The 15,875-nt window shown below is 34.7% G+C and overlaps 2 non-coding genes across 2 annotated transcripts; both read right to left on the bottom strand.

Annotated features, from left to right (window-relative positions):
* Nucleotides 1–9,396: 9,396 nt before the first annotated feature.
* TRNAS-ACU (transfer RNA serine (anticodon ACU)) lies at nt 9,397–9,470 on the bottom strand. The gene has a single exon. It is a non-coding gene; the product is annotated as a tRNA-Ser (tRNA).
* Nucleotides 9,471–11,734: 2,264 nt separating this feature from the next.
* Nucleotides 11,735–11,808, bottom strand: TRNAS-ACU (transfer RNA serine (anticodon ACU)). Its single transcript has one exon. It is a non-coding gene; the product is annotated as a tRNA-Ser (tRNA).
* Nucleotides 11,809–15,875: the final 4,067 nt, after the last annotated feature.

A 15,875-nucleotide genomic window follows, 5' to 3' on the forward strand; every position in this document is an offset into this window, starting at 1 on the left:
GACTTGTCTACTTAAAGATCACCAAAATCTGAAAACAAGGTCAATTACGTCCCTGGGTGGGATTGAACCACCAACCTTTTGGTTAGTAGTCGGACACACTAACCGATTGCGCCACAGAGACACTTTGCAAAAAGTACGTACTGACAAAGGCTAATAAGCATACATCTAGAACGTTTCCTAGAAAAACTTTAAAAAGTCAATAATCTGGAGAGTTTTTGTAAGATGTTTCTTCCATCAACCAATGAAGAAACACATTGGTACTTTCCCATGATGAGTGAGTGCTTCAGGATCTCTTGCACTTACATGTGCAGCAGAGTACTGCAATGGAAGCATGCTGGGCCCATTACCCAGAGGTAGGCAGATTGAAACTATCCTCTGCTATATGCATTTTTTTTGTTAATTAAAGTAATCAAAACTGGGATTGATATTTTTGCTCTTTTATTTTTACTTAAAGTACAATAACTTTTACCATTTTAATTTGTTTTAATAGTATATTGACAGTATAGTTTTCTTTAAAAAATCCACTTAATTTTCTTTACCCTATTATTAAAAGGGTAATTGACAAAAACAAACTACATTGTCACCAGAAGAGCAATACAAAATGTACAAGTGATATATTAAAATCATCTTTCCAGCTTGAATTTCAATGATGCATTGGGGCAACGATTTTGTGAGAAACATCTTCACCCTTAAATAAAGATTTTCTTAATTCCTTACCTGTGTGCTAATTAGATATCACCTTGTTTTCACATTAAACAGACTTCTACATGAGAAAGCAGCAAGGATGCAGTGGCGTTAATGTTTCCTGGTGTCAACCTGTATTATTTCAGTAGACATTGAAATGAGGATGCATCTTGCTGCCTTTCCAATGAAGCAAGTTTAATTTAGTAATAGGTGAAAAACCATCCCTACAAAGGTGTTAATCAGAGACTTGGCTTTGTGGACACTTTTCAGAGAACAAATTTGTTAGCATAAAAATAAAGCCAGAAAATGAAGAGCTGTTTAATCACTCAATTGGATTTTTTTTTCCAGCATATTTCTTTTTCTCTGCAACCCACTGCTAAATTGTGCTTCCTAGCTGTTTTTATAAAATCAATGAATCAAATCTAACTCTGATTACATCAGAGAAGGCCAGGTACCCTACACCATAACAGGGGGTTTGAAATTTTGACTTGTCTACTTAAAGATCACCAAAATCTGATAACAAGGTCAATTACGTCCCTGGGTGGGATTGAACCACCAACCTTTTGGTTAGTAGTCGGACACACTAACCGATTGCGCCACAGAGACACTTTGCAAAAAGTACATACTGACAAAGGCTAATAAGCATACATCTAGAACGTTTCCTAGAAAAACTTTAAAAAGTCAATAATCTGGAGAGTTTTTGTAAGATGTTTCTACCATCAACCAACAAAGAAACACATTGGTACTTTCCCATGATGAGTGAGTGCTTCAGGATCTCTTGCACTTACATGTGCAGCAGAGTACTGCAATGGAAGCATGCTGGGCCCATAACCCAGAGGTAGGCAGATTGAAACTATCCTTTGCTATATGCATTTTTTTTTGTTAATTTAAGTAATCAAAACTGGGATTGATATTTTTGCTCTTTTATTTTTACTTAAAGTACAATAACTTTTACCATTTTAATTTGTTTTAATAGTATATTGACAGTATAGTTTTCTTTAAAAAATCCACTTAATTTTCTTTACCCTATTATTAAAAGGGTAATTGACAAAAACAAACTACATTGTCACCAGAAGAGCAATACAAAATGTACAAGTGATATATTAAAATCATCTTTCCAGCTTGAATTTCAATGATACATTGGGGCAACGATTTTGTGAGAAACATCTTCACCCTTAAATAAAGATTTTCTTAATTCCTTACCTGTGTGCTAATTAGATGTCACCTTGTTTTCACATTAAACAGACTTCTACATGAGAAAGCAGCAAGGATGCAGTGGCGTTAATGTTTCCTGGTGTCAACCTGTATTATTTCAGTAGACATTGAAATGAGGATGCATCTTGCTGCCTTTCCAATGGAGCAAGTTTAATTTAGTTATAGGTGAAAAACCATCCCTACAAAGGTGTTAATCAGAGACTTGGCTTTGTGGACACTTTTTAGAGAACAAATTTGTTAGCATAAAAATAAAGGCAGAAAATGAAGAGCTGTTTAATCACTCAATTGGATTTTTCTACCAGCATATTTTTTTCTCTGCAACCCATTGCTAAATTGTGCTTCCTAGCTGTTTTTTATAAAATCACTGAATCAAATCTAACTCTGATTACATCAGAGAAGGCCAGGTACCCTACACCATAAGAGGGGGTCTGAAATTTTGACTTGTCTACTTAAATATCACCAAAACCTGATCACAAGGTCAATTATGTCCCTGGGTGGGATTGAACCACCAACCTTTTGGTTAGGTAGCCATACACACTAACCAATTGCGCCACAGAGACACTTTGCAAAAAGTACATACTGACAAAGGCTAATAAGCATTCATCTAGAACGTTTCCTAGAAAAACTTTAAAAAGTCAATAATCTGGAGAGTTTTTGTAAGAATTTTCTTAAATCAACCAACGAAGAAACACATTGGTACTTTCCCATGATGAGTGAGTGCTTCAGGATCTCTTGCACTTACATGTGCAGCAGAGTACTGCAATGGAAGCATGCTGGGCCCATTACCCAGAGGTAGGCAGATTGAAACTATCCTCTGCTATATGCATTTTTTTTGTTAAAGTAATCCAAAACTGGGATTGATATGTTAGCTATTTTATGTTTACTTAAAGTACAATGACTTTTACCATTTTAATTTGTTTTAATAGTATATTGACAGTATTGTTTTCTTTCAAAAATCCACTTAATTTTCTTTACCCTATTATTAAAATGGTAATTGACAAAAACAAACTACATTGTCACCAGAAGAGCAATACAAAATGTACAAGTGATATATTAAAATCATCTTTCCAGCTTGAATTTCAATGATGCATTGGGGCAACGATTTTGTGAGAAACATCTTCACCCTTAAATAAAGATTTTCTTAATTCCTTACCTGTGTGCTAATTAGATATCACCTTGTTTTCACATTAAACAGACTTCCACATGAGAAAGCAGCAAGGATGCAGTGGCGTTAATGTTTCCTGGTGTCAACCCGTATTATTTCAGTAGACATTGAAATGAGGATGCATCTTGCTGCCTTTCCAATGAAGCAAATTTAATATAGTAATAGGTGAAAAACCATCCCTACAAAGGTGTTAATCAGAGACTTGGCTTTGTGGACACTTTTCAGAGAACAAATTTGTTAGCATAAAAATAAAGCCAGAAAATTAAGAGCTGTTTAATCACTCAATTTGATTTTTTTGCCAGCATATTTCTTTTTCTCTGCAACCCACTGCTAAATTGTGCTTCCTTGCTGTTTTTATAAAATCAATTAATCAAATCTAACTCTGATTACATCAGAGAAGGCCAGGTACCCTACACCATAACAGGGGGTTTGAAATTTTGACTTGTCTACTTAAAGATCACCAAAATCTGATAACAAGGTCAATTACGTCCCTGGTTGGGATTGAACCACCAACCTTTTGGTTAGTAGCCGGACACACTAACCGATTGCGCCACAGAGACACTTTGCAAAAGTCCATACTGACAAAGGCTAATAAGCATTCATCTAAAACGTTTCCTAGAAAAACTTTAAAAAGTCAATAATCTGGAGAGTTTTTGTAAGATGTTTCTTCCATCCACCAACAAAGAAACACATTGGTACTTTCCCATGATGAGTGAGTGCTTCAGGATCTCTTGCACTTACATGTGCAGCAGAGTACTGCAATGGAAGCATGCTGGGCCCATAACCCAGAGGTAGGCAGATTAAAACTATCCTCTGCTATATGCATTTTTTTTGTTAATTAAAGTAATCCAAAACTGGGATTGATATTTTTGCTCTTTTATTTTTCATTAAAGTACAATAACTTTTACCATTTTAATTTGTTTTAATAGTAAATTGAGAGTATTGTTTTCTTTTAAAAATCCATTAATTTTCTTTACCCTATTATTAAAATGGTAATTGACAAAAACAAACTACATTGTCACCAGAAGAGCAATACAAAATGTACAAGTGATATATTAAAATCATCTTTCCAGCTTGAATTTCAATGATGCATTGGGGCAACGATTTTGTGAGAAACATTTTCACCCTTAAATAAAGATTTTCTTAATTCCTTACCTGTGTGCTAATTAGATATCACCTTGTTTTCACATTAAAAAGACTTCCACATGAGAAAGCAGCAAGGATGCAGTGGTGTTAATGTTTCCTGGTGTCAACCTGTATTATTTCAGTAGACATTGAAATGAGGATGCATCTTGCTGCCTTTCCAATGAAGCAAGTTTAATTTAGTAATAGGTGAAAAACCATCCTTACAAAGGTGTTAATCAGAGACTTGGCTTTGTGGACACTTTTCAGAGAACAAATTTGTTAGCATAAAAATAAAGCCAGAAAATGAAGAGCTGTTTAATCACTCAATTGGATTTTTTTGCCAGCATATTTCTTTTTCTCTGCAACCCACTGCTAAATTGTGCTTCCTAGCTGTTTTTATAAAATCACTGAATCAAATCTAACTCTGATTACATCAGAGAAGGCCAGGTACCCTACACCATAAGAGGGGGTTTGACATTTTGACTTGTCTACTTAAAGATCACCAAAATCTGATAACAAGGTCAATTACGTCCCTCGGTGGGATTGAACCACCAACCTTTTGGTTAATAGCCATACACACTAACTGATTGCGCCACAGAGACACTTTGCAAAAGTACATACTGACAAAGGCTAATAAGCATTCATCTAAAACGTTTCCTAGAAAAACTTTAAAAAGTCAATAATCTGGAGAGTTTTTGTAAGATGTTTCTTCCATCAACCAACGAAGAAACACATTGGTACTTTCCCATGATGAGTGAGTGCTTCAGGATCTCTTGCACTTACATGTGCAGCAGAGTACTGCAATGGAAGCATGCTGGGCCCATAACCCAGAGGTAGGCAGATTGAAACTATCCTTTGCTATATGCATTTTTTTTTTGTTAATTTAAGTAATCAAAACTGGGATTGATATTTTTGCTCTTTTATTTTTACTTAAAGTACAATAACTTTTACCATTTTAATTTGTTTTAATAGTATATTGACAGTATAGTTTTATTTTAAAAAAATCCACTTAATTTTCTTTACCCTATTATTAAAAGGGTAATTGACAAAAACAAACTACATTGTCACCAGAAGAGCAATACAAAATGTACAAGTGATATATTAAAATCATCTTTCCAGCTTGAATTTCAATGATGCATTGGGGCAACGATTTTGTGAGAAACATCTTCACCCTTAAATAAAGATTTTCTTAATTCCTTACCTGTGTGCTAATTAGATATCACCTTGTTTTCACATTAAACAGACTTCCACATGAGAAAGCAGCAAGGATGCAGTGGCGTTAATGTTTCCTGGTGTCAACCCGTATTATTTTAGTAGACATTGAAATGAGGATGCATCTTGCTGCCTTTCCAATGAAGCAAGTTTAATTTAGTAATAGGTGAAAAACCATCCTTACAAAGGTGTTAATTAGAGACTTGGCTTTGTGGACACTTTTCAGAGAACAAATTTGTTAGCATAAAAATAAAGCCAGAAAATGAAGAGCTGTTTAATCACTTAATTGGATTTTTTTGCCAGCATATTTCTTTTTCTCTGCAACCCACTGCTAAATTGTGCTTCCTAGCTGTTTTTATAAAATCACTGAATCAAATCTAACTCTGATTACATCAGAGAAGGCCAGGTACCCTACACCATAAGAGGGGGTTTGAAATTTTGACTTGTGTACTTAAAGATCACCAAAATCTGATAACAAGGTCAATTATGTCCCTGGGTGGGATTGAACCACCAACCTTTTGGTTAATAGCCATACACACTAACTGATTGCGCCATAGAGACACTTTGCGAAAGTACATACTGACAAAGGCTAATAAGCATTCATCTAAAACGTTTCCTAGAAAAACTTTAAAAAGTCAATAATCTGGAGAGTTTTTGTAAGATGTTTCTTCCATCAACCAACGAAGAAACACATTGGTACTTTCCCATGATGAGTGAGTGCTTCAGGATCTATTGCACTTACATGTGCAGCAGAGTACAGCAATGGAAGCATGCTGGGCACATAACCCAGAGGTAGGCAGATTGAAACTATCCTCTGCTATATGCATTTTTTTTTTGTTAATTAAAGTAATCCAAAACTGGGATTGATATGTTGGCTCTTTTATTTTTACTTAAAGTACAATAACTTTTACCATTTTAATTTGTTTTAATAGTATATTGACAGTATTGTTTTCTTTCAAAAATCAGCTTAATTTTCTTTACCCTATTATTAAAATGGTAATTGACAAAAACAAACTACATTGTCACCAGAAGAGCAATACAAAATGTACAAGTGATATATTAAAATCATCTTTCCAGCTTGAATTTCAATGATGCATTGGGGCAACGATTTTGTGAGAAACATTTTCACCCTTAAATAAAGATTTTCTTAATTCCTTACCTGTGTGCTAATTAGATATCACCTTGTTTTCACATTAAACAGACTTCCACATGAGAAAGCAGCAAGGATGCAGTGGCGTTAATGTTTCCTGGTGTCAACCTGTATTATTTCAGTAGACATTGAAATGAGGATGCATCTTGCTGCCTTTCCAATGAAGCAAGTTTAATTTAGTAATAGGTTAAAAACAATCCTTACAAAGGTGTTAATCAGAGACTTGGCTTTGTGGACACTTTTCAGAGAACAAATTTGTTAGCATAAAAATAAAGCCAGAAAATTAAGAGCTGTTGAATCACTCAATTAGATTTTTTTTGCCAGCATATTTCTTTTTCTCTGCAACCCACTGCTAAATTGTGCTTCCTAGCTGTTTTTATAAAATCACTGAATCAAATCTAACTCTGATTACATCAGAGAAGGCCAGGTACCCTACACCAGAACAGGGGGTTTGAAATTTTGACTTGTCTACTTAAAGATCACCAAAATCTGATAACAAGGTCAATTACGTCCCTGGTTGGGATTGAACCACCAACCTTTTGGTTAGTAGCCAGACACACTAACCGATTGCGCCACAGAAACACTTTGCAAAAAGTGCATACTGACAAAGGCTAATAAGCATACATCTAGAACGTTTCCTAGAAAAACTTTAAAAAGTCAATAATCTGGAGAGTTTTTGTAAGATGTTTCTTCCATCAACCAATGAAGAAACACATTGGTACTTTCCCATGATGAGTGAGTGCTTCAGGATCTCTTGCACTTACATGTGCAGCAGAGTACTGCAATGGAAGCATGCTGTGCCCATTACCCAGAGGTAGGCAAATTGAAACTATCCTCTGCTATATGCATTTTTTTGTTAATTAAAGTAATCAAAACTGGGATTGATATTTTTGCTCTTTTATTTTTACTTAAAGTACAATAACTTTTACCATTTTAATTTGTTTTAATAGTATATTGACAGTATAGTTTTCTTTAAAAAATCCACTTAATTTTCTTTACCCTATTATTAAAAGGGTAATTGACAAAAACAAACTGCATTGTCACCAGAAGAGCTATACAAAATGTACAAGTGATATATTAAAATCATCTTTCCAGCTTGAATTTCAATGATGCATTGGGGCAACGATTTTGTGAGAAACATCTTCACCCTTAAATAAAGATTTTCTTAATTCCTTACCTGTGTGCTAATTAGATATCACCTTGTTTTCACATTAAACAGACTTCTACATGAGAAAGCAGCAAGGATGCAGTGGTGTTAATGTTTCCTGGTGTCAACCTGTATTATTTCAGTAGACATTGAAATGAGGATGCATCTTGCTGCCTTTCCAATGAAGCAAGTTTAATTTAGTAATAGGTGAAAAACCATCCCTACAAAGGTGTTAATCAGAGACTTGGCTTTGTGGACACTTTTCAGAGAACAAATTTGTTAGCATAAAAATAAAGCCAGAAAATGAAGAGCTGTTTAATCACTCAATTGGATTTTTTTTGCCAGCATATTTCTTTTTCTCTGCAACCCACTGCTAAATTGTGCTTCCTAGCTGTTTTTATAAAATCAATGAATCAAATCTAACTCTGATTACATCAGAGAAGGCCAGGTACCCTACACCATAACAGGGGGTTTGAAATTTTGACTTGTCTACTTAAAGATCACCAAAATCTGAAAACAAGGTCAATTACGTCCCTGGGTGGGATTGAACCACCAACCTTTTGGTTAGTAGTCGGACACACTAACCGATTGCGCCACAGAGACACTTTGCAAAAAGTACATACTGACAAAGGCTAATAAGCATACATCTAGAACGTTTCCTAGAAAAACTTTAAAAAGTCAATAATCTGGAGAGTTTTTGTAAGATGTTTCTTCCATCAACCAACGAAGAAACACATTGGTACTTTCCCATGATGAGTGAGTGCTTCAGGATCTCTTGCACTTACATGTGCAGCAGAGTACTGCAATGGAAGCATGCTGGGCCCATAACCCTGAGGTAGGCAGATTGAAACTATCCTTTGCTATATGCATTTTTTTTTGTTAATTTAAGTAATCAAAACTGGGATTGATATTTTTGCTCTTTTATTTTTACTTAAAGTACAATAACTTTTACCATTTTAATTTGTTTTAATAGTATATTGACAGTATAGTTTTCTTTAAAAAATCCACTTAATTTTCTTTACCATATTATTAAAAGGGTAATTGACAAAAACAAACTACATTGTCACCAGAAGAGCAATACAAAATGTACAAGTGATATATTAAAATCATCTTTCCAGCTTGAATTTCAATGATGCATTGGGGCACTGATTTTGTGAGAAACATCTTCACCCTTAAATAAAGATTTTCTTAATTCCTTACCTGTGTGCTAATTAGATGTCACCTTGTTTTCACATTAAACAGACTTCTACATGAGAAAGCAGCAAGGATGCAGTGGCGTTAATGTTTCCTGGTGTCAACCTGTATCATTTCAGTAGACATTGAAATGAGGATGCATCTTGCTGCCTTTCCAATGGAGCAAGTTTAATTTAGTTATAGGTGAAAAACCATCCCTACAAAGGTGTTAATCAGAGACTTGGCTTTGTGGACACTTTTTAGAGAACAAATTTGTTAGCATAAAAATAAAGGCAGAAAATGAAGAGCTGTTTAATCACTCAATTGGATTTTTCTACCAGCATATTTTTTTCTCTGCAACCCATTGCTAAATTGTGCTTCCTAGCTGTTTTTTTATAAAATCACTGAATCAAATCTAACTCTGATTACATCAGAGAAGGCCAGGTACCCTACACCATAAGAGGGGGTTTGAAATTTTGACTTGTCTACTTAAATATCACCAAAACCTGATCACAAGGTCAATTATGTCCCTGGGTGGGATTGAACCACCAACCTTTTGGTTAGTAGCCAGACACACTAACCGATTGCGCCACAGAGACACTTTGCAAAAAGTACATACTTACAAAGTCTAATAAGCATACATCTATAAAGTTTCCTAGAAAAACTTTAAAAAGTCAATAATCTGGAGAGTTTTTGTAAGATGTTTCTTCCATCAACCAATGAAGAAACACATTGGTACTTTCCCATGATGAGTGAGTGCTTCAGGATCTCTTGCACTTACATGTGCAGCAGAGTACTGCAATGGAAGCATGCTGGGCCCCTAACCCAGAGGTAGGCAGATTGAAACTATCCTTTGCTATATGCATTTTTTTTGTTAATTTAAGTAATCAAAACTGGGATTGATATTTTTGCTCTTTTATTTTTACTTAAAGTACAATAACTTTTACCATTTTAATTTGTTTTAATAGTATATTGACAGTATAGTTTTCTTTAAAAAATCCACTTAATTTTCTTTACCCTATTATTAAAAGGGTAATTGACAAAAACAAACTACATTGTCACCAGAAAAGCAATACAAAATGTACAAGTGATATATTAAAATCATCTTTCCAGCTTGAATTTCAATGATGCATTGGGGCAACGATTTTGTGAGAAACATCTTCACCCTTAAATAAAGATTTTCTTAATTCCTTACCTGTGTGCTAATTAGATATCACCTTGTTTTCACATTAAACAGACTTCTACATGAGAAAGCAGCAAGGATGCAGTGGCGTTAATGTTTCCTGGTGTCAACCTGTATTATTTCAGTAGACATTGAAATGAGGATGCATCTTGCTGCCTTTCCAATGAAGCAAGTTTAATTTAGTAATAGGTGAAAAACCATCCCTACAAAGGTGTTAATCAGAGACTTGGCTTTGTGGACACTTTTCAGAGAACAAATTTGTTAGCATAAAAATAAAGCCAGAAAATGAAGAGCTGTTTAATCACTCAATTGGATTTTTTTTGCCAGCATATTTCTTTTTCTCTGCAACCCACTGCTAAATTGTGCTTCCTAACTGTTTTTATTAAATCACTGTATCAAATCTAACTCTGATTACATCAGAAAAGGCCAGGTACCCTACACCATAACAGGGGGTTTGAAATTTTGACTTGTCTACTTAAAGATCACCAAAATCTGATAACAAGGTCAATTACGTCCCTGGGTGGGATTGAACCACCAACCTTTTGGTTAATAGCCAGACACACTAACCGATTGCACCACAGAGACACTTCACAGAAAGTATATACTGACAAAGGCTAATAAGCATGCATCTAGAACGTTTCCTAGAAAAACTTTAAAAAGTCAATAATCTGGAGAGTTTTTGTAAAATGTTTCTTCCATCAACCAACGAAGAAACACATTGGTACTTTCCCATGATGAGTGAGTGCTTCAGGATCTCTTGCACTTACATGTGCAGCAGAGTACTGCAATGGAAGCATGCTGGGCCCATAACCCAGAGGAAGGCAGATTGAAACTATCCTTTGCTATATGCATTTTTTTTGTTAATTTAAGTAGTCAAAACTGGGATTGATATTTTTGCTCTTTTATTTTTACTTGAAGTACAATAACTTTTACCATTTTAATTTGTTTGAATAGTATATTGACAGTATAGTTTTCTTTAAAAAATCCACTTAATTTTCTTTACCCTATTATTAAAAGGGTAATTGACAAAAACAAACTACATTGTCACCAGAAGAGCAATACAAAATGTACAAGTGATATATTAAAATCATCTTTCCAGCTTGAATTTCAATGATGCATTGGGGCAACGATTTTGTGAGAAACATCTTCACCCTTAAATAAAGATTTTCTTAATTCCTTACCTGTGTGCTAATTAGATATCACCTTGTTTTCACATTAAACAGACTTCCACATGAGAAAGCAGCAAGGATGCAGTGGCGTTAATGTTTCCTGGTGTCAACCTGTATTATTTCAGTAGAAATTGAAATGAGGATGCATCTTGCTGCCTTTCCAATGAAGCAAGTTTAATTTAGTAATAGGTGAAAAACCATCCCTACAAAGGTGTTAATCAGAGACTTGGCTTTGTGGACACTTTACAGAGAACAAATTTGTTAGCATAAAAATAAAGCCAGAAAATGAAGAGCTGTTTAATCACTCAATTGGATTTTTTTTGCCAGCATATTTCTTTTTCTCTGCAACCCACTGCTAAATTGTGCTTCCTATCTGTTTTTATAAAATCACTGAATCAAATCTAACTCTGATTACATCAGAGAAGGCCAGGTACCCTACACCATAACAAGGGGTTTGAAATTTTGACTTGTCTACTTAAAGATCACCAAAATCTGATAACAAGGTCAATTACGTCCCTGGGTGGGATTGAACCACCAACCTTTTGGTTAGTAGCCAGACACACTAACCGATTGCGCCACAGAGACACTTTGTAAAAAGTACATACTGACAAAGGCTAATAAGCATACATCTAGAACGTTTCCTAGAAAAACTTTAAAAAGTCAATAATCTGGAGAGTTTTTGTAAGATGTTTCTTCCATCAACCAACGAAGAAACACATTGGTACTTTCCCATGATGAGTGAGTGTTTCAGGATCTCTTGCACTTACATGTGCAGCAAAGTACTGCAATGGAAGCATGCGGGGCCCATAACGCAGAGGTAGGCAGATTAAAACTATCCTCTGCTATATGCATTTTTTTTGTTAATTAAAGTAATCCAAAACTGGGATTGATATTTTTGCTCTTTTATTTTTCATTAAAGTACAATAACTTTTACCATTTTAATTTGTTTTAATAGTATATTGAAAGTATTGTTTTCTTTTAAAAATCCACTTAATTTTCTTTACCCTATTATTAAAATGGTAATTGACAAAAACAAACTACATTGTCACCAGAAGAGCAATACAAAATGTACAAGTGATATATTAAAATCATCTTTCCAGCTTGAATTTCAATGATGCATTGGGGCAACGATTTTGTGAGAAACATTTTCACCGTTAAATAAAGATTTTCTTAATTCCTTACCTGTGTGCTAATTAGATATCACCTTGTTTACACATTAAACAGACTTCCACATGAGAAAGCAGCAAGGATGCAGTGGCGTTAATGTTTCCTGGTGTCAACCTGTATTATTTCAGCAGACATTGAAATGAGGATGCATCTTGCTGCCTTTCCAATGAAGCAAGTTTAATTTAGTAATAGGTGAAAAACCATCCTTACAAAGGTGTTAATCAGAGACTTGGCTTTGTGGACACTTTTCAGAGAACAAATTTGTTAGCATAAAAATAAAGCCAGAAAATGAAGAGCTGTTTAATCACTCAATTGGATTTTTTTGCCAGCATATTTCTTTTTCTCTGCAACCCACTGCTAAATTGTGCTTCCTAGCTGTTTTTATAAAATCACTGAATCAAATCTAACTCTGATTACATCAGAGAAGGCCAGGTACCCTACACCATAAGAGGGGGTTTGAAATTTTGACTTGTCTACTTAAAGATCACCAAAATCTGATAACAAGGTCAATTACGTCCCTGGGTGGGATTGAACCACCAACCTTTTGGATAATAGCCATACACACTAACTGATTGCGCCACAGAGACACTTTGCGAAAGTCCATACTGACAAAGGCTAATAGGCATTCATCTAAAACGTTTCCTAGAAAAACTTTAAAAAGTCAATAATCTGGAGAGTTTTTGTAAGATGTTTCTTCCATCAACCAATGAAGAAACACATTGGTACTTTCACATGATGAGTGAGTGCTTCAGGATCTATTGCACTTACATGTGCAGCAGAGTACAGCAATGGAAGCATGCTGGGCACATAACCCAGAGGTAGGCAGATTGAAACTATCCTCTGCTATATGCATTTTTTTTGTTAATTAAAGTAATCCAAAACTGGGATTGATATGTTGGCTCTTTTATTTTTACTTACAGTACAATAACTTCTACCATTTTAATTTGTTTTAATAGTATATTGATAGTATTGTTTTCTTTCAAAAATCCACTTAATTTTCTTTACCCTATTATTAAAATGGTTATTGACAAAAACAAACTACATTGTCACCAGAAGAGCAATACAAAATGTACAACTGATATATTAAAATCATCTTTCCAGCTTGAATTTCAATGATGCATTGGGGCAACGATTTTGTGAGAAACATTTTCACCCTTAAATAAAGATTTTCTTAATTCCTTACCTGTGTGCTAATTAGATATCACCTTGTTTTCACATTAAACAGACTTCCACATGAGAAAGCAGCAAGGATGCAGTGGCGTTAATGTTTCCTGGTGTCAACCTGTATTATTTCAGTAGACATTGAAATGAGGATGCATCTTGCTGCCTTTCCAATGAAGCAAGTTTAATTTAGTAATAGGTTAAAAACCATCCTTACAAAGGTGTTAATCAGAGACTTGGCTTTGTGGACACTTTTCAGAGAACAAATTTGTTAGCATAAAAATAAAGCCAGAAAATTAAGAGCTGTTTAATCACTCAATTGGATTTTTTTTGCCAGCATATTTCTTTTTCTCTGCAACCCACTGCTAAATTGTGCTTCCTAGCTGTTTTTATAAAATCACTGAATCAAATCTAACTCTGATTACATCAGAGAAGGCCAGGTACCCTACACCATAACAGGGGGTTTGAAATTTTGACTTGTCTACTTAAAGATCACCAAAATCTGATAACAAGGTCAATTACGTCCCTTTTGGTTAGTAGCCGGACACACTAACCGATTGCGCCACAGAGACACTTCACAAAAAGTACATACTGACAAAGGCTAATAAGCATACATCTAGAACGTTTCCTAGAAAAACTGTAAAAAGTCAATAATCTGGAGAGTTTTTGTAAAATGTTTCTTCCATCAACCAACGAAGAAACACATTGGTACTTTCCCATGATGAGTAAGTGCTTCAGGATCTCTTGCACTTACATGTGCAGCAGAGTACTGCAATGGAAGCATGCTGGGCCCATAACCCAGAGGTAGGCAGATTGAAACTATCCTTTGCTATATGCATTTTTTTTGTTAATTTAAGTAATCAAAACTGGGATTGATATTTTTGCTCTTTTATTTTTACTTGAAGTACAATAACTTTTACCATTTTAATTTGTTTAAATCCACTAAATTTTCTTTACCCTATTATTAAAAGGGTAATTGACAAAAACAAACTACATTGTCACCAGAAGAGCAATACAAAATGTACACGTGATATATTAAAATCATCTTTCCAGCTTGAATTTCAATGATGCATTGGGGCAACGATTTTGTGAGAAACATCTTCACCCTTAAATAAAGATTTTCTTAATTCCTTACCTGTGTGCTAATTAGATATCACCTTGTTTTCACATTAAACAGACTTCCACATGAGAAAGCAGCAAGGATGCAGTGGCGTTGTTTCCTGGTGTCAACCCGTATTTTTTCAGTAGACATTGAAATGAGGATGCATCTTGCTGCCTTTCCAATGCAGCAAATTTAATTTAGTAATAGGTGAAAAACCATCCCTACAAAGGTGTTAATCAGAGACTTGGCTTTGTGGACACTTTTCAGAGAACAAATTTGTTAGCTTAAAAATAAAGCCAGAAAATTAAGAGCTGTTTAATCACTCAATTGGATTTTTTTGCCAGCATATTTCTTTTTCTCTGCAACCCACTGCTAAATTGTGCTTCCTAGCTGTTTTTATAAAATCACTGAATCAAATCTAACTCTGATTACATCAGAGAAGGCCAGGTACCCTACACCATAAGAGGGGGTTTGAAATTTTGACTTGTCTACTTAAAGATCACCAAAATCTAATAACAAGTTCAATTACATCACTGGGTGGGATTGAACCACCAACCTTTTGGTTAGTAGCTAGACTCACTAACCGATTGCGCCACAGAGACACTTTGTAAAAAGTACATACTGACAAAGGCTAATAAGCATACATCTAGAACGTTTCCTAGAAAAACTTTAAAAAGTCAATAATCTGGAGAGTTTTTGTAAGATGTTTCTTCCATCAACCAACGAAGAAACACATTGGTACTTTCCCATGATGAGTGAGTGCTTCAGGATCTCTTGCACTTACATGTGCAGCAGAGTACTGCAATGGAAGCATGCTGGGCCCATAACCCAGAGGTAGGCAGATTGAAACTATCCTTTGCTATATGCATTTTTTTTTGTTAACTTAAGTAATCAAAACTGGGATTGATATTTTTGCTCTTTTATTTTTACTTAAAGTACAATAACTTTTACCATTTTAATTTGTTTTAATAGTATATTGATAGTATTGTTTTCTTTCAAAAATCCACTTAATTTTCTTTACCCTATTATTAAAATGGTTATTGACAAAAACAAACTACATTGTCACCAGAAGAGCAATACAAAATGTACAAGTGATATATTAAAATCATCTTTCCAGCTTGAATTTCAATGATGCATTGGGGCAACGATTTTGTGAGAAACATTTTCACCCTTAAATAAAGATTTTCTTAATTCCTTACCTGTGTGCTAATTAGATATCACC

Source organism: Pseudophryne corroboree (genome assembly GCF_028390025.1).
Source record: "Pseudophryne corroboree isolate aPseCor3 chromosome 7 unlocalized genomic scaffold, aPseCor3.hap2 SUPER_7_unloc_2, whole genome shotgun sequence".
NCBI classification, from domain to species: Eukaryota; Metazoa; Chordata; class Amphibia; order Anura; family Myobatrachidae; genus Pseudophryne; species Pseudophryne corroboree.